Source organism: Equus przewalskii, chromosome 19 (assembly GCF_037783145.1).
Source record: "Equus przewalskii isolate Varuska chromosome 19, EquPr2, whole genome shotgun sequence".
NCBI lineage: Eukaryota > Metazoa > Chordata > Mammalia > Perissodactyla > Equidae > Equus > Equus przewalskii.
This window is the reverse complement of record NC_091849.1, coordinates 32,776,289-32,798,772: the sequence shown is the minus strand read 5'-3', so window position 1 is coordinate 32,798,772 and position 22,484 is coordinate 32,776,289. Positions and strand designations below refer to the sequence as shown.

General features: G+C 39.5%; 1 long non-coding RNA gene across 1 annotated transcript; it reads left to right on the top strand.

The window, feature by feature from the left end:
• Positions 1-20,297: 20,297 nt before the first annotated feature.
• LOC139077481 (uncharacterized) lies at positions 20,298-21,606 on the top strand. The gene is made up of 2 exons (XR_011530046.1): positions 20,298-20,425; positions 20,585-21,606. It is a non-coding gene; the product is annotated as an uncharacterized lncRNA (long non-coding RNA).
• The last annotated feature ends 878 nt before the right edge of the window (positions 21,607-22,484 follow it).

Sequence of the window (22,484 nt, the reverse complement as noted above, 5' to 3'; positions counted from 1 at the left end):
CCTTTCCTATCTTAATTCCTTTTGCCCCAAGGAGTGGAGGGATGTAAGACAAGTGTGCCTCTGATGGGTGAGATGTCCTGTGGAACCTTGAGATTCGGATTCTCACAAATATGGGTCAATTTGCATCACAGACTAAACTAGGAAAGAGTTTAAAATGGCGGTGCTCCTCGCATCCTGACAATGTACCTTCCTTTGTAATAAAATGTTCCTTTCTTCCTTTACTTTTCAGTGGAGCCTGGACAGGACAAAGGTAAGTTCCTGTGACGTATTCCACTGTTCATCTGAGCCACTGTTTATTTCTCTTTCTGTGTGTGTGCCTGTGTGTGTGTGTTTGAGTGCGAGGTCAGCTACAGCTTGAAAGTCGTAATTTTAGATACTGAATTTTAAGAAATTTGAATTTGTTTCCGCATTTCCGGCCTCCGAACTGTTTCTTTCTTTCTTTTTTTTTTTTTTTTTTGAGAGGAACTTAAGAAAGGCTTTGGTAAGGAATCTGATAACCCTCTACTTCCACAGCTCCTAAGGATGCCTGGTTTCTTGGCCTCTGTGAGACCCCTGCCATTATGTCTCTAAGGCATCCATTTACACCCACTTCTCCTGGGTGTTGACAGTTCCCACCGTGCTTTTCCCATGTCGTGTTCTGTCAGTTACCATTCCTCTTCCCACTCTCCGCTACCATTCCTGCTAATTCCATTTCATCTCATGCCATCCTTGGAAACATTGGCTTCTTCTGTGCTGTAGACATTTCCCAGAGTTTCTATAAGAAGTCGGCGAAACGAAGGATATTACGTTGATAGGCTTGTGGGTTTTATTCCATATATATTTCTGGAAAACATCTTAAGACTTCTTTCGTATGTTCCAAGTTTGTGGGCCCATGCCTATGCAACTCATACTTACCCAATACACAAAAAGGGAAGAGAAGATCCCAAACTGCTGAGTGAAGCATCTCTATCCGTTGTGTCTTCTAAATTGTTGTTGTAACTGATATCGTTCACTGGTCAAGTGTGAGATGAGGATCACTGCCCTCTGCCCTCGAACATATTACCCAAGTGTTCCCATGCATCGAAATACGTTCCATCCTTTCCCCTAAGTTCAAAAGCATTACAACCACACTGCTCGCTCTTTATTCTTTGACATTTTTATTGCCACGATGATCAAATCGGCAAGCTGCAATTTCTTCTAAATGTTGGTACAAGGATTGTATGGCCTAAGGAAGGTTCAAATCTAATGTGTCTCAATTCTGAATGTGTTCTGTAACAACACGGGCAGCTAATGGCCTGGCCTGTTTCCCCAAGGACACGCAATAGAATCCTTACATTTTCAACTCCTCCCTTTCCAATGACGTTTCCCAGGTATACTCTTGTTTTCTTTGGCGTGGAATTTAGAAATTTATCTCTTCCATGTACGTAGCACGTGTCACATGACTACTGGTCCAGCTAGAGATTAGGACAGCTGGGTGCCTTTACTGTCCGCTTCCTCATCACTTTTGCAGTGCCTGACTCCTGTATGTCTGCATGTCTGCATGGTCTTCTGAAAAATGGTACAGCTCGACAAAACAGGACTGACTGATATTCGTAATCCTACAGGAAGTCCTATCATTCCTGCCCTCATGGTTCCCTTTCCTGTCTTAATTGCTTTTGCACCTAGGAGTGGAGGGATGTACAACAACTGTGCCTCCCATGGGTGAGATGTCCTTTGCAACCGTAGGGTTCTGGTTCTCACAAATATGGGTCATTTTGCACACGGTGTAAACTACGAAAGGGTTTCAAATGGCGGTGCTCCTCCCATCCTGGCATTGTAGCTTCATTTGCAAGAAAGCTTTCCTTTCTTCCTTTCCTTTTCAGTGAAGACTGAACGTGAAAAAGACAAGTTCCTTTAACATATTCCACTGTTTGCCTGAGGCACTGTATATGTTCCTTGCTGTGTGGGTGTGTTTGTGTGTGGGGTGGGGTGTATGAGTGTGTGTCAGTGAGGGAGAGTGACGTGAGCGAAACCCTGATGGCAGTAATTTTAAATACTGAATTTCAAGAAATGTGAATGTGTTCGCATTTCCACCCTGTGAGATTGACATAGAACTTTGCTATTTTTTTTCAGAGGAACTCAAGGAAAACTTTGGTAAGTTGTTTCATATCCCTCTACTTCAATAGTTCCTTAGGATGCCTGGTTTCTTATCCTCTGTGAGACCCCTGACAAAATATCTCTAATTCATCCGTTTACGTGCACTTCTCCTGAGTGTTGACTTTTCACACTCAAATCGGATGGTGTTGGGCTTCCTCCGTTCTAAGTTCTGTCTGTTTCCGTTCCTCTTCCCTCCATCCTCTTCCGTTCCTGCTATTTGCATCTCATCCCATGCCGTCTCTGGAAACATTGGCTTCTTCTGTGCTGCAGACACGTCCCAGATTTTCTATTCGAAGATGGCGAAACGAAGGACGTTACCTTGATTACCATAGTCGCTTTATTCTATGTATATTTCTGGAAAACATCCTATCTTAAGGCTTCCTTCATATGTTCCAAGCTTGTGGGCCCATGCCTATACAACTCATACTTACTCAACACAGTGCAAAAGAAGAGAAGATCCCAAACGGCTGAGTGAAGCATCTCGATCCATTCTTTGCTCAAAGTTGTTGTTATAACTGATATCATTCATTGGTCAAGTGTGACCTGAGGGTCACTCTCCCTCTGCCCTCGAACGTATTACCCAAGTGTTCCCATGCATCTTATGAGGTTACATATTTTCTTCAAAGTTTTAAAAATTTCCGACCACAGTGATAACTCTTTATTCTTTGGCATTTTTATTGCCACAATGATCTAATCGGCAAACTGCAATTTATTCTAAATACTAGTCGAAGGATCATATGACCTCAGGCAGATTTAAAGCTACTTTGTTATTCTCTATTCTCTATTATTCTCTGTTATTCGCTATTCTCAATGTGTTCTGTAACAACACAGGCAGCCGTTGTCCTGGCCTGTTTCACAAAGGACACGTAATAGAGTCCTTAGATTTTTATGCCCTCCTTTTCCAATGATGTTTTCCACGTATGCTCTTCTTTTCTTTGAAATCGAATTTACAATTGATCTCTTCAACATACGTAGCACGTGTCATATGACTACTGGTCCAGATCGACATTGGGACAGATGAGTGCCTTTACTGTCCGCTTCCTCATCACTTTTGGGGTGCCTGACTCATGTAGGTCTGCATGTCTGCATCGTCTTCTCACGAAAGTGACGGCTCAACAAAAGAGCACTGATTCACGTTCTTACTCCTAGAGGAAGTCCTGTCATTCTCTGCCTCATGGTTTCCTTTCCTATCTTAAGTGCATTTGCACCTAGGAGTGGAAGTGTGTAAAACAAGTGTGCCTCTGATGGGTGAGATGTCCTTTGGAACATTACGGTTCTGATTGTCACAAATATGGGTCAATTTCCATCACGCAGGAAACTATGAAAGAGTTTCAAATGGCAATCCTCCTCCCATCCTGAAAATGTACCCTCATTTGCAAGAAATTTTTCCTTTCTTCCTTTACTTTTCAGTGAAGACTGAACACGAAAAAGACAAGTTCCTATATGTATTCCACTGTTTGAGACTCTGTGTATGTTCCTCGCTGTGTGTGTCTGTGTGTGTGTGTGTGTGTGTGTGTGTGTGTGTGTGTGTGTGTGTGAAAGAGAGAGAGTGGGGTGAGCTAAACCCTGATAGTGGTAATTTTAAATACTGAATTTTATGAAATTTGAATGTGTTCGCATTTCAATCCTGTTAAATTGACATTGAACTTCGCTGCTTTTTTTCAGAGGAACTCAAGAAAAACTTTGGTAAGTTGTTTCATATCCCTCTACTTCAATGGTTCCTTAGGATGCCTGGTTTCTTGGCCTCTGTGAGACCCCTGCCAAATTATGTCTAATTCATCCATTTACATGTGCTTCTCCTGAGTGTTGACTTTTCACAGTCAAATCGGATGGTGTTGGGCTTCCTCCGTTCTAAGTTCTGTCTGTTTCTGTTCCTTTTCCCTCCTTCCTCTTCCATTCCTGCTATTTCCATCTCATGCCATGCCGTCCCTGGAAACATTGGCTTCTTCTGTGCTGTAGACATTTCCCTGAGTTTCTATAAGAAGTCGGCGAAACGAAGGATATTACGTTGATAGGCTTGTGGGTTTTATTCCATATATATTTCTGGAAAACATCTTAAGACTTCTTTCGTATGTTCCAAGTTTGTGGGCCCATGCCTATGCAACTCATACTTACCCAATACACAAAAAGGGAAGAGAAGATCCCAAACTGCTGAGTGAAGCATCTCTATCCGTTGTGTCTTCTAAATTGTTGTTGTAACTGATATCGTTCACTGGTCAAGTGTGAGATGAGGATCACTGCCCTCTGCCCTCGAACATATTACCCAAGTGTTCCCATGCATCGAAATACGTTCCATCCTTTCCCCTAAGTTCAAAAGCATTACAACCACACTGCTCGCTCTTTATTCTTTGACATTTTTATTGCCACGATGATCAAATCGGCAAGCTGCAATTTCTTCTAAATGTTGGTACAAGGATTGTATGGCCTAAGGAAGGTTCAAATCTAATGTGTCTCAATTCTGAATGTGTTCTGTAACAACACGGGCAGCTAATGGCCTGGCCTGTTTCCCCAAGGACACGCAATAGAATCCTTACATTTTCAACTCCTCCCTTTCCAATGACGTTTTCCAGGTATACTCTTGTTTTCTTTGGCGTGGAATTTAGAAATTTATCTCTTCCATGTACGTAGCACGTGTCACATGACTACTGGTCCAGCTAGAGATTAGGACAGCTGGGTGCCTTTACTGTCCGCTTCCTCATCACTTTTGCAGTGCCTGACTCCTGTATGTCTGCATGTCTGCATGGTCTTCTGAAAAATGGTACAGCTCGACAAAACAGGACTGACTGATATTCGTAATCCTACAGGAAGTCCTATCATTCCTGCCCTCATGGTTCCCTTTCCTATCTTAATTGCTTTTGCACCTAGGAGTGGAGGGATGTACAACAACTGTGCCTCCCATGGGTGAGATGTCCTTTGCAACCGTAGGGTTCTGGTTCTCACAAATATGGGTCATTTTGCACACGGTGTAAACTACGAAAGGGTTTCAAATGGCGGTGCTCCTCCCATCCTGGCATTGTAGCTTCATTTGCAAGAAAGCTTTCCTTTCTTCCTTTCCTTTTCAGTGAAGACTGAACGTGAAAAAGACAAGTTCCTTTAACATATTCCACTGTTTGCCTGAGGCACTGTATATGTTCCTTGCTGTGTGGGTGTGTTTGTGTGTGGGGTGGGGTGTATGAGTGTGTGTCAGTGAGGGAGAGTGACGTGAGCGAAACCGTGATGGCGGTAATTTTAAATACTGAATTTCAAGAAATTTGAATGTGTTCCCATTTCCACCCTGTGTGATTGACATTGAACTTTGCTATTTTTTTTCAGAGGAACTCAAGAAAAACTTTGGTAAGTTGTTTCATATCCCTCTACTTCAATAGTTCCTTAGGATGCCTGGTTTCTTCTCGTCTGTGAGACCCCTGACAAATATTTCTAATTCATCCATTTATGTGCACTTCTCCTGAGTGTTGACGTTACCGATGCAAATCGGATGGTGTTGAGCTTCCTCCATTTTAAGTTCTGTCCGTTTCCATTCCTCCCTCCATTCTCTTCCGTTCCTGCTATTTGCATTTCATCCCATGCCATCCCTGGAAACAGTGGCTTCTTCTGTGCTGCAGACATTTCCCAGACTTTCTTTAAGAAGTTGTCGAGACGAAGGACATTTCGTTGGTTCCCGTATGGGTTTTATTCCAGATATATTCCCGGAAAGCATTCTAACTTAAGACTTCTTTCGTATGTTCCAAGTTTGAGGGCCCGTGACTATGAAATTCATACTTACCCACTATACCGAAAGACAAGAGAAGATCCCAAAGAGCTGAGGGAAGCATCTCTATCCATTGTGTGTTTAAAGTTGTTGTTATAACTGATATCATTCATTGGTCAAGGGTGAGATGAGGGTCACTCTCCCACTGCCCTCAAGCATACTAGCCAAGTCTTCCCATGAGTGTAATTACGTTATATATTCCTCCTAACTTTTAAAAAATTTCCGACCACAATGATAGCTCTTTATTCTTTGACGTTTTTATTGCCACAGTGATCAAATCGGCAAGCTGCAATTCTTAGCAAATATCGTAGAAGGATTGTATGACATAAGGAAGATTCAAATCTAATGTATCTCAATTCTGAATGTTTTCTGTAACAACACAAGCAGCTATTGTTCTTACCTCATTCCCAAAGGACACGTAATAGAATCCTTACCCTTTTACTTCCTCCTTTTCCAATGACATTTTCCAGTTACACTTTGATTTCTTTGGAATGGAATTTACAAATTTATCTCTTCAATGTACATAGCACGTGTCATATGACTACCTGTCCCAATAGAGATTGTGACAGATGGGCACCTTTAATGTCCGCTTCCTCATCACTTTGGACTGTCTGACTCATGAATAGCTGCATGTCTGCATGGGCTTCTGACAAACATGACAGCTCGACAAAAGAGGACCGATTCATATTGTTAATCCTAGAGGAAGTCCTCTCATTCCTCCCCTCATGGTTTCCTTTCCTATCTCAATTTCTTTTGAACCTACGAGTAGAAGGATGTAAAACAAGTGTGCCTCTGATGGGTGAGAGGTCCTTTAGAACCTTAAGGTTCTGATTCTCTCAAATTGGGTCAGTTTGCATCACAGAGTAAACTATGAAAGGGTTTCAAACGTCGGTGCTCTTCCCATCCTGACAATGTACCTTTTTTTTGCAAGATATTTTTCCATTCTTTCTTTTTTTTCTTTTGTCCCATTACTTTGTTATTTCAAAAATTAATTTGGTTGGAGAAAATAATCAGACATTATTCCAAGTATACGCAACATCTTACACTTAAAAATATAATTGAAATCTTTGGTTACTTTGTTCTTCAATATATTAATATTTCTGAAATCAATTTGCTTATTAAATTCTTTTTTAAATTTTTTATCTTTTTTGGATGTACATCATATTTTGAATTCTGTGTACATTACATCATGTTCATCACCCGAAAACTAAGTGTAGTCCATCCCCTCACGTGTGAGCCTAATCATCCCTGTACCCTCCCTTCTCCCTCCTTCCCCAATGGTAACCACCAGTCCAATCTCCAATGCTATGTGTTTTTTTTTTGTCATTGTTTTTATCTTCTACTTATAATTGAGATCATATGGTATTTGACTTTCTCCCTCTGGCTTAGTCAGCATAATACCCACAAGGTCCATCAATGTTGTCACAAATGGCCAGATTTCGTCATTTCTTATGGCTGAGTAGTAGTCCATCGTGTATAAATACCACGTCTTCTTTATCCATTCATCCTTTGATGGGCACTAGGTTGCTTCCATGTCTTGGCTATTGTGTATAATGCCGTAATGAACATAGGGGTACAAGTATCTTTATGCCTTTGTGTTTTCAATTTCTTTGGATAAATACCCAGCAGTGGAATAGCTGGATCATATGGTAGATCTATCCTTAAATTTCTGAGGATACTCCATAGTGGCTGCACCAGTTTGCACTGCCACCAGCAGTGAACAAGGGTTCCCTTCTCTCCACACCCTCTCCAACATTTGTTGTTTCCTGTCTTCTTAATTATAGCCATTCTGACCGGAGTGAGGTGATACCTCATGGTAGTTTTGATTTGCTTTTCCCTAATAACTAATGATGTTGAGAATCTTTTCATATGCCTGTTGGCCATCTGTATATCTTCTTTGGAGAAATCTCTGTTCAGATCTTTTGTCCATTTTCTAATTGGATTGTTGGGTTTTTTGTTTTTGACCTGTATGAGTTCTTTGTATATTTTGGATATTAACCCCTTAGCTGATAGATGGTTTGCAAATATCTTCTCCCAATTGTTAGGTTGTCTTTTCATTTTGTTGATGGTTTCCTTTGCTGTAAAGAAGTTTTTAGTTTGATGTAGTCCCATTTGTTCACTTTTTCTTTTGTTTTGCTTGCCCAGTCAGACATGGGACTTGAAAATATGCTGCTCAGACCAATGTCATAGAGCATACTGCCTATGTTTTCTTCTAGAAGTCTCACAGTTTCAGGTCTTACATTCAAGTCTTTAATCCATTTTGAGTTGATTTTTGTGCATGGTGTAAGAGAATGGTCTACTCTCATTCTTTTGCATGTGGCTGTCCAGTTTTCCCAACACCATTTATTGAAGAGACTCTCCTTTCTCCATCGTATGCACTTGACTCTCTTGTCGAATATTAGCTGTCCATAAACGTGTGGGTTTACTTCTGTGCTCTCAATTTTGTTCCATTGATCTGTGTGTCTGTTTTTGTGCCAGTACCATGCTGTTTTGGTTACTATGGCTTTGTAGTATAATTTGAAATCAGGGAGTGTGATACCTCCAGCTTTGTTCTTTTTTCTGAGGAATCCTTTGGCTATTCGGGGGTCTTTTGTTGTTCCATATAAATTTTAGGATTCTTTACTCTCTTTCTGTATAATATGTTGTTGGAACTTTAATAGGGATTGCATTGAATCTATAGATTGCTTTAGGAAGTATAGACATTTTAACAATGTTAATTCTTCCAATCCAAGAGCACGGAATATTTTTCCATTTCTTTGTGTCTTCTTCAATTTCTTTCAACAATGTTTTATAGTTTTCGGTGTACAGATCTTTCACCTCTTTGGTTAAGTTTATTCCTAGGTATTTTATTCTTTTTCTTGCAATTGTAAATGGAATTGTATTCTTAATTTCTCTTTCTGCTACTTCATTGTTAGTGTATAGTAACGCAACCGATTTTTGTACATTGATTTTGTATCCCGCTACTTGACTGTATTCCTATATTATTTCTAAAAATATTTTAGTGACTCTTTAGGGTTTTCTAGATATAAAATCATGTCACCTGCAAAGAATGACAGTTTCACTTCTTCTTTTCCAATGTGGATCCCTTTTATTTCGTTTTCTTGCCTGATTGCTCTGGCTGGGACTTCCAATAGTATGTTAAATAAGAGTGGTGACAGTGGGCATCCTTGTCTGGTTCCTGTTCTTACAGAGATAGCTTTCAGTTTTTCTTCATTGAGAATGACATTTGCTGCTGGTTTGTCATATATGGCCTTTATTATGTTGAGGTATTTTCCTTCTATACCCATTTTATTTAGAGTTTTTATCATAAATGGATGTTGTATCTTGTCAAATTCTTTCTCTGTGTCTATTGAGATGATCATGTGATTTTTATTCTTCATTTTGTTAATGTGGTGTATCACATTGATAGATTTGTGGATGTTGAACCTTCCCTGCATCCCTGGAATGAAACCCACTTGATCATGATGTATGATCTTTTTAATGTATTGTTGTATTCCATTTGCTAGTATTTTGTTGAGGATTTTTGCATCGATGTTCATCAGTGATATTGGCCTGTAATTTTCTTTTTTTGTGTTGTCCGTGTCTGGTTTTGGTATCAGGATAATGTTGTCTTCATAGAAGGGGTTAGGAAGCCTCCCTCCTCTTCAATTTTTTGGAAGAGTTTGAGAAGGATAGGTATTAAGTCTTCTTTGAGCGTTTGGTAGAATTCACCAGGGAAGCCATCTGGTCCTGGACTTTTATTTCTTGGGAAGTTTTTGATGGCTGTTTCAATCTCCTTACTGTTGATCAATCTATTCAAATTTTCTACATCTTCTTGGTCCAGTTTTGGAAGGTTGTATGTTACTAAGAATTTATCCATTTCTTCTAGATTATCCAATTTGTTGGCGTATATCTTTCCATAGTATTCTCTTATTATCTTTTGTATTTCTGAGGTGTCCGTTGTAATCTCTCCTCTTTCATTTCTGATTTTATTTATTTGAGCCTTCTTTCTTTTTTTCTTGGTGAGTCTAGCTAAGAGTTTGCCAATTTTGTTTATCTTTTTGAAGAACCAGCTCTTGGTTACATTTTTTCTATTGTGTTTTTTTTTTTTTTTACTCTATTTCGTTTATTTCTACTCTGATTTTCATTATTTTCTTCCTTCTGCTGATTTTGGGCTTTGTTTGTTGTTCTTTTTCCAGTACCTTTAGGTGAACTTTTCGATTGTCTATTTGGGATTTTTCTTCTTTGTTGAGATAGGCCTGAATTGCTATAAACTTCCCTCATAGAACCGCTTGTGCTGTATCCCACAGATTTTGGCATGTCATGTTTTCATTTTCATTTGTCTCCAGGAATTTTTTGATTTCTTCTTTGATTTCTTCATTGACCCAGTCATTGTTCAGTAGGATTTTGTTCAATCTCCACATTTGTGTGGCTTTTCTGGTTTTCTTTCTGTAGTTCATTTCCACTTTCATACCTTTGTGGTCAGAAAAGATGCATGATATAATTTTGATCTTCTTAAATTTATTGAGAAATGTTTTGTGGCCTAATATGTGATCAATCCTGAAGAATGTTCCACAGACATTTGAAAAGAATGTGTATTCTCTGGTTTTTGGATGGAATGTTCTGTATGTATGTACTAAGTCCATCTGGTCTAATGTGTCCTTGAGGGCCAGTGTTTCCTTATTGATCTTCTGTTTGGATGATCTATCCATTGGTGTAACTGGAGTGTTAAAGTCCCCTACTATTATTGTGTTACTGTCTATTTCTCCTCTTATGTCTGTTAATAATTGCTTTATATACTTAGGTGCTCCTATGTTGGGTGCATAGATATTTACAAGTGTTATACTTTCTTATTGGATTGTTCCCTTTATCATTGTAGTGCCCGTCTTTGTCTCTTATTACAGTTTTTGTTTTAACGTCTATTTTGTCTGATATAAGTCTTGCTACCCCTGCTTTCTTTTCTTTGCCATTTTCATGGAATATCTTTTTCCACCCTTTCACTTTCAGTTTGTGAGTGTCTGTAGGTCTGAAGTGTGTCTCTTGTATGCAGCATATACATGGGTCTTGTTTTTTTATCCAATTGGCCACCCTAGGCATTTGGTTGGAGCGTTTAGTCCATTGACATTTAAAGTAGCTACTGATAAATATGTATTTATTGCCATTTTGTCACTTTTTCTTTTTTCTGGGGGTTTTAGTAATTCGTCTCTGTTCTTTTCTTTTTCTCTTGCTCTCTTCCCTTGTGGTTTGATGGCTATCTTTAGTAACATGTTTAATTTCTTTTGTCTTACTTTCTTTTCCTGCTTGTTATAGGTTTCTGATTTGTGGTTACCATGAAGATCCTATTTAATATACTATGCATATAACAGTCTATATTGAGTAGATAGACTCTTTAGCTTGACCTCTTTCTAAAAGCTCTACTTTTTCACTCCCCTCCTCCCACGTTATATGTTTTTCACATCATATATAGTCTTTTGTTTAGTGTGTGTATATCCATTACCCTCTTATCATTGAAATAGGTGATTTTAGTACATTTGTCTTTTAACCTTCATATTATCTTCACAGGTAGTTGATCTGCTGCCTTTACTATATTTTTACCTTACAAGTGATTTCATTGCCTGTTTTTTTGTTGTTGTTGTTTTGTTTTCTTGATAATTTTTTTTAATCTCTATTTGGGGTCATTGCTTTCCCACTTAAATGAGTCCCTTCAGCATTTCTTGCAGAACTGGTTTCTTAGTGAAAAACTCCTTTAATTTTTGCTTGTCTCGGAAGCTCTTTATCTCTTCTTCCATTCTAAATGACAACCTTGATGGATAGAGTATTCTTGGTTGTAGGTTTTTTCCTTTTAGCATTTTAAGTATGTCATGCCATTCTCTTCTCGCCTGTAGAGTCTTGACTGAGAAGTCCACTGATAGCCTGATGGGCTTCCCTTTATATGTCACTTGTGGCCTTTCTCCTGCTGCTTGTAAGATTCTCTCTTTGTCTTCCATTTTAGAGATTTTGATTATAACATGTCTTGCTGTGGGCCTCTTTGGGCTTCTCTTGTTTGGAGCTCTCTGTGCTTCCTGAACTTGGATGTCTGTTTCCTTCCTCAGGTGAGGAAAATTTTCCTCTATTATTTCACCAAATAAATTTTCTGCCCCTTTATCTCTCTCTTCTCCTTCTGGGACCCCTATAATCGGAATGTTAGTGTGCTTGATATTGTCCCAGAGTTCCCTTACACTGCTCTCATTCTGTCTAATTCTTTTTTCTCTTTTCTGTTCTGCTTGGGTGATTTCCTCTAGTCTTTCATCTAGCTCACTGATCCATTCTTCTGCTTCCTCTACTCTGCCTTTGAGTCGCTCTACTGAATTTCTCATTTCGAGTATTGAATTCTTCATTTCTGATTGGTTCTTTTTTATATCTTCCAATTCTTTGCTGATGTGCTCACTGTGTTCATCCATTCTTCTATGAGCATCCTCATTATATTTTCTTTGAATTCTTTGTCGAGCAGATTGCTAGTTTCTGTTTCACTCAGTTCTTTTCCTGGGGTTTTGTACTGTTCCCTTGCTTGGAAAGTATTCTTTTGCCTCCTCATTATGCCTCTTTCTCTGTGTTGTTGTCTTTGTATTAAGTGAGTCGGCTATGTCTCCTGATCTTGAAGAAGTGGCCTTATGTATGAGATGCCTTATGAGGCCTAGCAGTGTGCTTCCCTCTCGTCACCAGACCATAAGATCCAGGAGTGACCCCTTTGTGGGCTACTTGTGTCCTTCTGCTGTGACAGGGTTGCCTCCATGGCAGGTACCCAGGGAGTATGATCTTTCCCTCCCTGGCCAGCTGTTTGTAAATCTGGTTTGGGGAGCCTCAGCACTATTGGCTACAAAGTCTATCAGCACACTCTTTTTGCAATTGTCCTCTTAATTGGGTTGGTACCCAGTGTAGCTGGTTGCTAGGCTCAGGGGCATACAGTTGTGATAGGCCTGAGGCCAACAAGGCTGTTGTCAGTTCTCTTAGAGTGCAGCTGAGTGGGGCTAGCCCTTGGCATGGGGGCGCTCAATTGTTTCAGGCTTTGGAAGGTGGGGCTGATCCTTTTTATGACTATTTGTGAAGCACAACTCTTCTGTTGCTGATAAGCCTCACCCCCTACAGGACCACATGCACTGTCAACACAGTCCTGGTCCATGCACACTTCTCAGCTCCCTGGAGCATATCCCAATGCCACACAGCAGAACCCCCCTCACCCCCAATGCCCCCCACAGTTCACCTGGTCCTCATACAAGCCCTGCCCCACAGAGGCAGACACCCTTGCCTGCCTGTAGAGGATCAAGGCACCCAGTCAATGCAGGCTGAAAAGTAGCCTGAGGGCTTGCTGTTAGGTGGGCCAGTCCCTAGGGGGTGTTGCCTGCCCTGGCTGAACTGGATTAAGTCTGTACTCTAATGGGTGTGGCCGACCCCTGGGCTAACAACCCAAGGGATGCACATCAATGGCCCCCACCGGTGTCCATAACAGCATGCCTGGACCAGCTCAGAACAATGGCCCCCACCAATGTCTCAGTCTCTGGAGAGGTCCCTCCTCTCACCAAGATGCCCCCAGAGCCCACAAAGTGAGTCTCATTTCACCAAAGGACTGTTAGCCTTCTCTCTGGTGATTTTAGGTTGCTGTAATGAGTGAGTTTGTGCATGGGCCCTTTACAACCCAGGTCTTTTCAGCTTTTGGCCGATAGCTTTTCTGGGGGTGTCCTCGCTGCAGTTAATAGTCAGCAAAGCCAGACAGTAAGACACCCGTCCCAGTTGGGCTGAGTCTAAAGGATGCTTATAGCAGTATCACCACCACTCCGGACCTCACTCCTCCAGGGAGGGCTGCGTACCTTAGGGTGGCTGCTGCCTGGCCTGCTGAGAAGCTCTGCTGCTCCCAAAGGTGGCTGTTTTCCTCTCCGGCCAGAATTACTGCCTCTTCTGCCTTTGTCACCCTTGTCATGGGGGCTCTTTTTATCCAGTTTTCAGTTTTCAATCCAGGGTAATTCTTCCAATAATTGTTGTAACCTGGTTGTGTTCGTGGGAGGAGGTGAGTTCAACGTCTGTTCACACCGCCATCTTCTGTAGCTTTCCTATTGTTCCTTTCTTTGTTTACTTTCAGTGAAGACTGAGCGTTGTAAAGACAAGAACCTATAATGAATTCCACTGTTTCCCTGAGCCACTGTGTATGTCTTTTGCTGTGTGTGTGTGTGTGTGTGTGTGTGTGTGTGAGAGAGAGAGAGAGAGAGAGAGAGAGGGAGATGAGCTAAACCTTGATAGTGGTTATTTTAAATACTGAATTTTAAGAAATCTGAATTTGTTTTCACGTGTCCATCCTGTGAAATTGACATTGAATTTTGCTATTTTTTCTAGAGAAACTTCAGAAAAACTTTGGTAAGTTGTCTGATATCCCTGTACTTCCATAGCTCCTTAGGATGCCTGGTTTCTTGGCCTCTGAGAGAGCACTGTCATTATATCTCTAAGCCATCCATTTACATGCACTTCTCCTGAGTGTTGACTTTTCCCACTCAAATTGGATGGTGTTGGGCTTCTTCCATTTTAAGTTCTGTCCGTTTCAGTTCCTCTTCCCTCCATCCTCTTCCATTCCTTCTTATTTGCATTTCATCTCATGACATCCCTGGAAACATTGGCTTCTTCTGTACTGCAGACATTTCCCAGAATTTCTTTAAGAAGTTGGCAAAATGAAGCACATTACATTGATTGGCATATGGGTTTTATTATATATTTATTTCTGAAAAAGATTCTAACTTAAGATTTCTTTTGTATGTTTCAAGTTTCAGGGCCCATGCATATGCAACTCATACTTACCCAATACACCAAAACAGAAGACAAGATCCCAAACTGCTGAGTGAAGCATCTCTATCCATTGTGTGTTCAAAGTTGTTGTTATAACTGATATCATTCATTGGACAGGTGTGACATCAGGGTCACTCTCCCTTTGCCCTTGAACATATTACCCAAGTGTTCCCATGCATCTAAATGCATTCCAATTTTTCTCCTAAGTTTTAAAAAATGTCCAACCACACTGATTGGTATTTATTCTTTGGCATTTTTATTGCCACAATGATCCAATCGGCAAGCTGCAGTTTATTCTAAATATTAGTAGAAGGACTGTATGACTTAAGGAAAGTTCCAATCTAATGTATGTGAATTCTCAGTGTGGTCTGTAACAACACAGACAGCTATTGTCCTGGCCTGTTTCCCAAAGGACACATGATAGAATCCTTACACTTTTACATCCTGCATTTCCAGTGATGTTTTCCAGTCATACTCTTGTTTTCTTTGGAATGGAATTTAGAAATTTATCTCCTCAATGTACACAGTATGTTCCATATGAGTACTGGTCCAGATAGAGATGGGAAAGATGGGTGCCTTTACTGTCTGCTTCCTCATCACTTTTGGAGTGCCTGACTCATATGTGTCTGCATGTCTGCATGGCCTCTGAAAAATGGGACAGCTCGACAAAAGAAGACTGATTGATATTCTTAATCCTAAAGGAAGTCCTATCATTCTTCTCCTCATGGTTTCCTTTCCTATCTTAATTCCTTTTACCCAGGAGAGGAGGGATGTAAAACAAGTGTGCCTCTGATGGGTGAGATGTCCTTTGGAACCTTATGGTTCTAATTCTCACAAATATGGGTCAATTTGCACCACAGGGTAAGCTATGAAAGGGTTTCATATGTCGGTGCTCCTCCCATCCTGGCAATGTACCTTCATGTGCAATAAATTGTTCCTTTCTTCCTTTACTTTTCAGAGAGGACTGAACATGAAAAAGGCAAGTCACTATAACATATTCCACTGTTTGCCTGAGGCACTGTGTATGGCTCTTGCTGTGTGTTTGTGCATGTGAGAGTGAGGTCACCTAAACCTTGATAGTGGTAATTTTAAATACTGAATTTTACCAAATTTGAATTTGTTTTCGCATGTCCATGCTGTGAAATTGACATTGAACTTTGCTACTTTTTTCCAGAGGAACTTAAGGAAAACTTTGGTAAGTTGTCTGATATCCCTCTACTTCCGTGCCTCCTTACTTCAAACCTTAAAACATGGGAGAACAGTCCTACCTTGGTGAATGAGGTTTTTCCCTTCATTGTCCTTTGAAAGAGGGTAAAGTCTGTTGTCTCCTAGTGGTCAAGTGTGAACTTGAGGCTCACTTTCGACTGTCCTTGAACATATTACCCTAGTGCTCCCATGTATACAAATATTTTACAGTGTTCTTTTTCCTTTCCAACCATAGAAAGCATCGTTTAACCATTTTCACTTTTACTGACACATCTATTAATTCTGGGAACAGCAGTGTGTTTTAAATGTTTGGGAACACTAGATAGCCCATGAAAAAGAGTGAACATAGACCGTTATCTTACACCATACCCCAAAATTAGCTCAAAATGTATTAAAGACTTGAATGTATGACCTGAAACTATGAAACTTCTACAAGGAAATATAGGCATTACAGGCTTTGACATCAGTCTTAGTAGTATCTTTTTGAATAACATGTCTGCCCAGGCAAGGGAAACAAAAAAGAAAAATCGACAAATGGGACTACATCAAGCTAGTGCATGGCAAAGGAAACCATCAACAAAATGAAAAGATAACCTAACAATTTGGAGAAGGTTTTTGCAGATCATATCTGATAAGGAGTTAACTTCCAAAGTATATGAGGAACTCGTATAACTCAAGAGCAACAATAAAACAACCCAATTACAAAATTAGCAAAGAATCTACACAGACATTGTTCAAAAGAATATATATAGATGGTCAACAGGCACATGAAAATGTGTTCTACATCACTAACTATCAGGGAAATGAAAATCAAAACAACAGTGAGAAATAACCTCACACCCATCAGAATGGCCATAATTAAAATGACAAGAAATAACAAGGGTTGGAGCAGATGTGGAGAAAAAGGAACACTCGTACACTGCTGGTGGGAATATAAACTGTGTGAACACCATGGAAAACACTACAGAGATTCCTCAAAAAATTAAGAATAAAATTACCATATGATCCAGCTGTTCCATTTCTGGGTATTTATCCAAAGAACATGAAAACATGTTCTTTTTTTGTCTAATTCAAAAAAGATATTTGCACCCCTATGTTCATTGCTGCATTACTCACAATAGCCAAGACTTGGAAGCAATCTAAGTGCTCATTAGTGGATGAATGGAAAAAGATGATGTGGTGGATATATACAAAAGAATATGGTTCAATCTTAAAAAGGATGAAATCTTGCCATTGCAACAAGATTGAAGGACCTTGAGGATATTATGCTAAGTGAAATAAGTGAGACAGAGAAAGCCCAGTACTGTATGGTTTCACTCGTATGTGGAAGATAAAAAACAGCAGCAACAACAACCAACAAATACATAGATATAGAGATTAGGTTGGTGGTTACCAGAGCAGAAGGGGGGGGAGTGGGGAGGTTGAAAGGAGTAAAAGGGCAAATGTGTATGGTGATGGATGGTAATTAGTCTTTGGATGGTGTACATGAGGTAGTCTACATAGAAATCAAAATATAATGGTGTACATCTGAAAAAAATGATAAACACTAGAGTCACATTCTGGGAAAGAGATAAAATGAGAGTTTAAAGCAGGCTTCTAACATTTAGTAGTGATTCTAGCATTCCTTTACCTCCATTAACTCATTATATTTCCCTTCAAGTAAATGAGTTAATAATCAACATTAATTTTATTCCATTTTATTTCTGTTTGTTTATAAAAGATTTATGTGCTGAGAAATTATGTACTTATATATGTTAATAGGAATGGAATGAATGTGGTTAGAGCCACATCACTCAATTCTTTGAACTTCTTCTGAGGTAAATGATAAAATCAGAGAATACAGGTTAATCAAAACTAATTTTGAAAGTTCTGCCAGTCGAAAACTCAATTAAATTCTATTGTAGTTTTGTTAAAAGCATAGAATTGGAAACCATCAGATTTCAAAAAATATTGTATCCCATCATGATAGTCATTTGCTTTCTTGATGGCTGTGACATCTAATAAAAGAGTTTCTCAGGACTTAAATATATGTTGACCATTAATTATACAAATTATGTTTCACTTAAAGATACCTTGTGTAATCTGAAATACTAGGAAAGATTTTTGAAATTAAAAATCAATTTCAATAAATTGCTACCAATAACATTTATCAAATTATTTTATTTTATTAAATATACATTTTGACCCAAATCTTGAATTATTTATATCCTTAAAACTATCCATAAAAGAAATATATATGAGATAAAATCCTATTTGGTATTTCTATCCGAATCTTCACAATTCTTCTTTTATTCAATCAATTGAGAAAGTTTATTCCCCTTTCTTACTTTTCCAAAATAAAAATATGCTTCCTTGATATTGTTTCAGGGTTTTTGTAGCTGTTGTTTTTGTTCTTTTTTTTTTTTCTAATTACATTCATCCTACCAATTTACTGTGCACTGGAAATTTTCTACTCATTTTTGTTTTCTCTATTGGTTCCTGTGACATTCACACGAGTGTTTCCATTTTATTTTTCAGAAAAACTTCAGGAAGAAATGGGTAACTTTTTCCTGACATTCTTTTTCACTGATATATTCCCTAGAAATATTTTTCTTGTCCCTTCCTGACTCTTCACTTTACTCCTTCCTGTCTTTCCTCTTCCTTCTTGTGAATTTCAAATCACCTTATCTCTTTTCTTTCTGGCATCCTGGACTCCTCCCATATTATGTTTCCTTCCCATCATCTTCCTGAGATTTTCTTCATTCTCTTTCCTTTCTTTGCTAAATTCTTATGCTTTTTCTTTCAGACGATTACTATAATTTCCTTATAAGATTGGTGAGATGAAGTGGAGTAAGCTAAGAAAAATGTGACTTTCTTCATTCAGCAGAACACTTCCTTTAACTTGGGTTCTCTAATATGTCTCCTGAGATGGAGTGCCTATTCTTTTGTACATGATATTGTCCTGGTTTTTAAGAGAAGTGTTCAAACTCCAAAACTGCTTAATGAGATAAGTCCTCCTTTTGCTGACCTTTTAAAGACTTCATATATACTGAGGTGAAGTGTAATTTTTAGACTAGCTAATCCACTTCTCTAGACCATATTCTCAAGTGATCTAAAGTGTATAATTATTTTTGTGTAATTTTGCCTAATTTTTTATTTCCAACTATAATTACTACTGTTCTTTCACTTTTATTTTAATCCATTCAACTATTAATTCAACAAATTGCTAAACCATTTTTTAGTACCTCACTACAGGAATTATTTAAATCCTCATGTCCTTTCATATAAGATTGACTTCAAATTGTGGTGAAGTTTTCAAGTGAAATGGACTTTAGAAATTTCTTTCATTGCTTTTGAAATCGACATTACTCGGCTAATTTGCAGACACAAGTACTGGCAGATGTGTGGCTTTAATTGCATCTTCTTTTTAATGTTAAGAAAGCCTGTGTTATACATGGATGTTCATATATTTTTCTCTCAGGTAGGAGGAAGACTCAATTCAAGTCAGGTGAGTGATGATTGTCTCTCAGAAAGCTCCATTCTTCTGTTTCTCTTAGATTCTGCCCCTGTAGCACTGAGATAAGATGCAGAAATACAACAGAAATGTCTACAGTAGGCAAAGAAGCGTTTGAAGCATTACATTTCTGAATTTCAGTGACTTCAATAAATTCTCTCTGAAGTGCAAACCAGAAATGATTCAGCATTTTCTACCTCCTCTCCTCCTTTCCTTCTTCCTTTCTTTTGTTCCTCCTCGGTCTCTCAGACCTCTTGTTGCTTCTATATTTCTATCTATCCTCCAATTGATCATTTTTATCACCATGTTTGAAAAAATGGAACGTGAGGACATAGGATAAAAAGAGAAAGTCCAAAATATTTAGAAGAAGAAATGTGACAAAGACAAGGAGAAATGGAAAAGACAATGAGAGAACAGGAAAGAAGAAAAAGTAAATGGTTTCCTATTTTTTCCTTTGCAGTGTGGAGGAACGTACCATTATATGCTGGTGAGTGACTCTGATGAAGAAAATTCTTCTATCAAAGATATTTTAAATGAATACATACTGTGTACAAAACAATATGCTGAAAATCAAGGAAACTCCAAAGAATAATTCCATGAACTCAATAGATCACTCAATATTTTAACAGATAATTATGTGTTTGAAGCACTAAAATTTAGAAGTTTTATTATTTTTTTAATCTGCATCTCATATCATGCTTTGAGGATAGATAAAGTGTTATTACCTGCTATAAAATATAAGGAAACATAGCCAAAAGAAGTTATTTGGTCAAACTGACCATATTCTGTACCTCCTCCCCAAAATCCGAAATAGATCATAGACACTTATCCTGGGGGAGTGTTGGATCCATCCTAGGGATGGATCAGGTCTTCAAGTGAGATGTAATTTAGCAGACTGTGAAAAGAGGTGCAACTATATGAAAGAATATTTCCTTTGGTTGCTATCATTCTTGACTTGATCCTAAGGAATGTGTACTCACATTATTATGGACAAATCAGCAGATTTACCTTTCAAATGGTAGGTTCTCATGTGCATTTTTTCCTTGCAGATTGGAGGAAAGAAGAGTTTGAAGCTGGTGAGTCCATGAGGATCCAGGAGGGACCCTGCTTCTTGTGGTGTAGTCTCAGGGAAAGATGGGTGGACGTAAGCTGGATCTACCTCATTCTGTGAGGACTCCTCTGGCCCAGGCCTAGAGACCTTTCCCAGAAATATGATGGTCTGCTTGTCTTTGCAGTAAATTTGACTCTGGATGCAGCCTCTGCCCATCCTGCCCTCCACTTGTCTGAGAAAGGGAGACAAGTAGCCTGGCAAGAAAAGCCTCAAGATCTATGCAGCTCCACACAGAGATTTGAGTCCCTACCCTGTGTGCTTGGTCAGCTAAATATCAAGTCGGGGAGATGCTACTGGGAGGTGGATGTCAGAGACACATGTTCCTGGGACCTGGGTATTTGTAGGGATAACATAACAAGGAAGGGGAGGGTCACAATGTCCCCACAGAATGGTTTCTGGGCCATCAGGCTCTATGAGGGGGACTACTGGGCCCTCACCTCCCCAGAAACTCTTCTTACTCTAAGGAAAAAACCCCTTAGTGTGGGGATATTCCTGGATTATGAAGCTGGAGATGTATCTTTCTATAACATGACAGATGGCTCCCACATTTTCACTTTTCCCCAGAACACATTCCATGGTGTCTTAAGACCTCTTTTCAGACTTTGGTCCTCTGACTCAGGCCCCTTGACCATTGTCAAGGTCGAGGAGAACTGACTTATGTTGCAATTTATATGCCTACCCATCTCCCACTAGCCACAAATTGATTTTTCCTTCATCCTCACTGGTTCATTCTCAAGATGAAGTTCTGGGACTGATGACTGCCCCTCATATCAATTCTACCTTGTTCCTTAGTTATACATTCTTCCTTCTTATTGCTGTGCCCTATGACAGCCTAGTATAAAGATTAGATTTCCTGGCCTTCCCTACTGAATGTGACTACATGATGAGCCTGAATTATTCTGTATCACTCATGGGATATGTCCTTAAAGGGAAATTGTGGGCCCTTCTTTTTTCTTTCCTTTTTCCAATGGTTATAATGTGTCATGATGGATGGAAGTCAAAGAACATCTCTGACATTGTAATATGACATGGATGGCAGAGAAGACAGAATGAGCATGGGTTTTTGACAACTTCATGGAACTACTCTATTGCCCAATTCCTGAATTATTTTTTGTGAGAAATAAACATTTGTCTTTGAGCCATTTATACATTGGATTTTTGACACTTATGATTGAATCTAATTATCCCTGATGCAGCATCCCTTTAAGGATGGCAGCCAATGGCATGCATAGTTGAATATTCAGGTGAAACAGGAGGTGTAAAGTCCTGTACTTGCTTGTTTAGCCACTCCTGCACTCCAGTGTGTCAGTCTCATCAGAGCCTCTCAATTTCTCCTGATCCATCAATCCCTCCCGACTTCACTTCCTGCCCTTTCCTGTGTAGATGCCCTGACTAATAATTTTAAATATTCTCTTACTAATAAAAGAAAATGCCTTTCTTTCCCATCTGCTTGGCCAAACTCCAAATACAAATGGCTCTACTCATCCATTTCCCATACTGGCAGCTTAACATTCTGTAAAAGTCCTCACATACGAGCAAATTGGATCCTCTGTAGTCACCTATCACAACGTGGATGCAAGCGCTATCTGGTAATCCTCCCACGTGCCTCCTACCATCTGCAGTTCCTTACTTTTTCACACTCAATTTCATTAAAAATTACACTTTCTAGAGGAAGATCCAAGATGGCACCATGAGTAGTCCTCTTTGTCTCTCCCCCTTGAGTCTACAATTATTTGGACATTCATCGCTTAACAAAGGATATCCATATAGCATCTCAGGACGTGTGAGAGACCCACGCAGCTATACATCAGAAGGCGGATGGATTTCCCTCCGGGAGGAGGTGGAGATAGGTGAAAACTCTCTGACCCTGACCAAGCAGCCTAGTACCTGCAAGCGGCTTTCTTCCAACAGACGCCCCCAGAACATCAACACACACCTAGAGCAGGAGGGAGCACACACCAGAGGAGCGACGGTGGAAACAGGTGACCAGAGCCCTACCTAAGCCCCCTGCAATTACTCCTAAA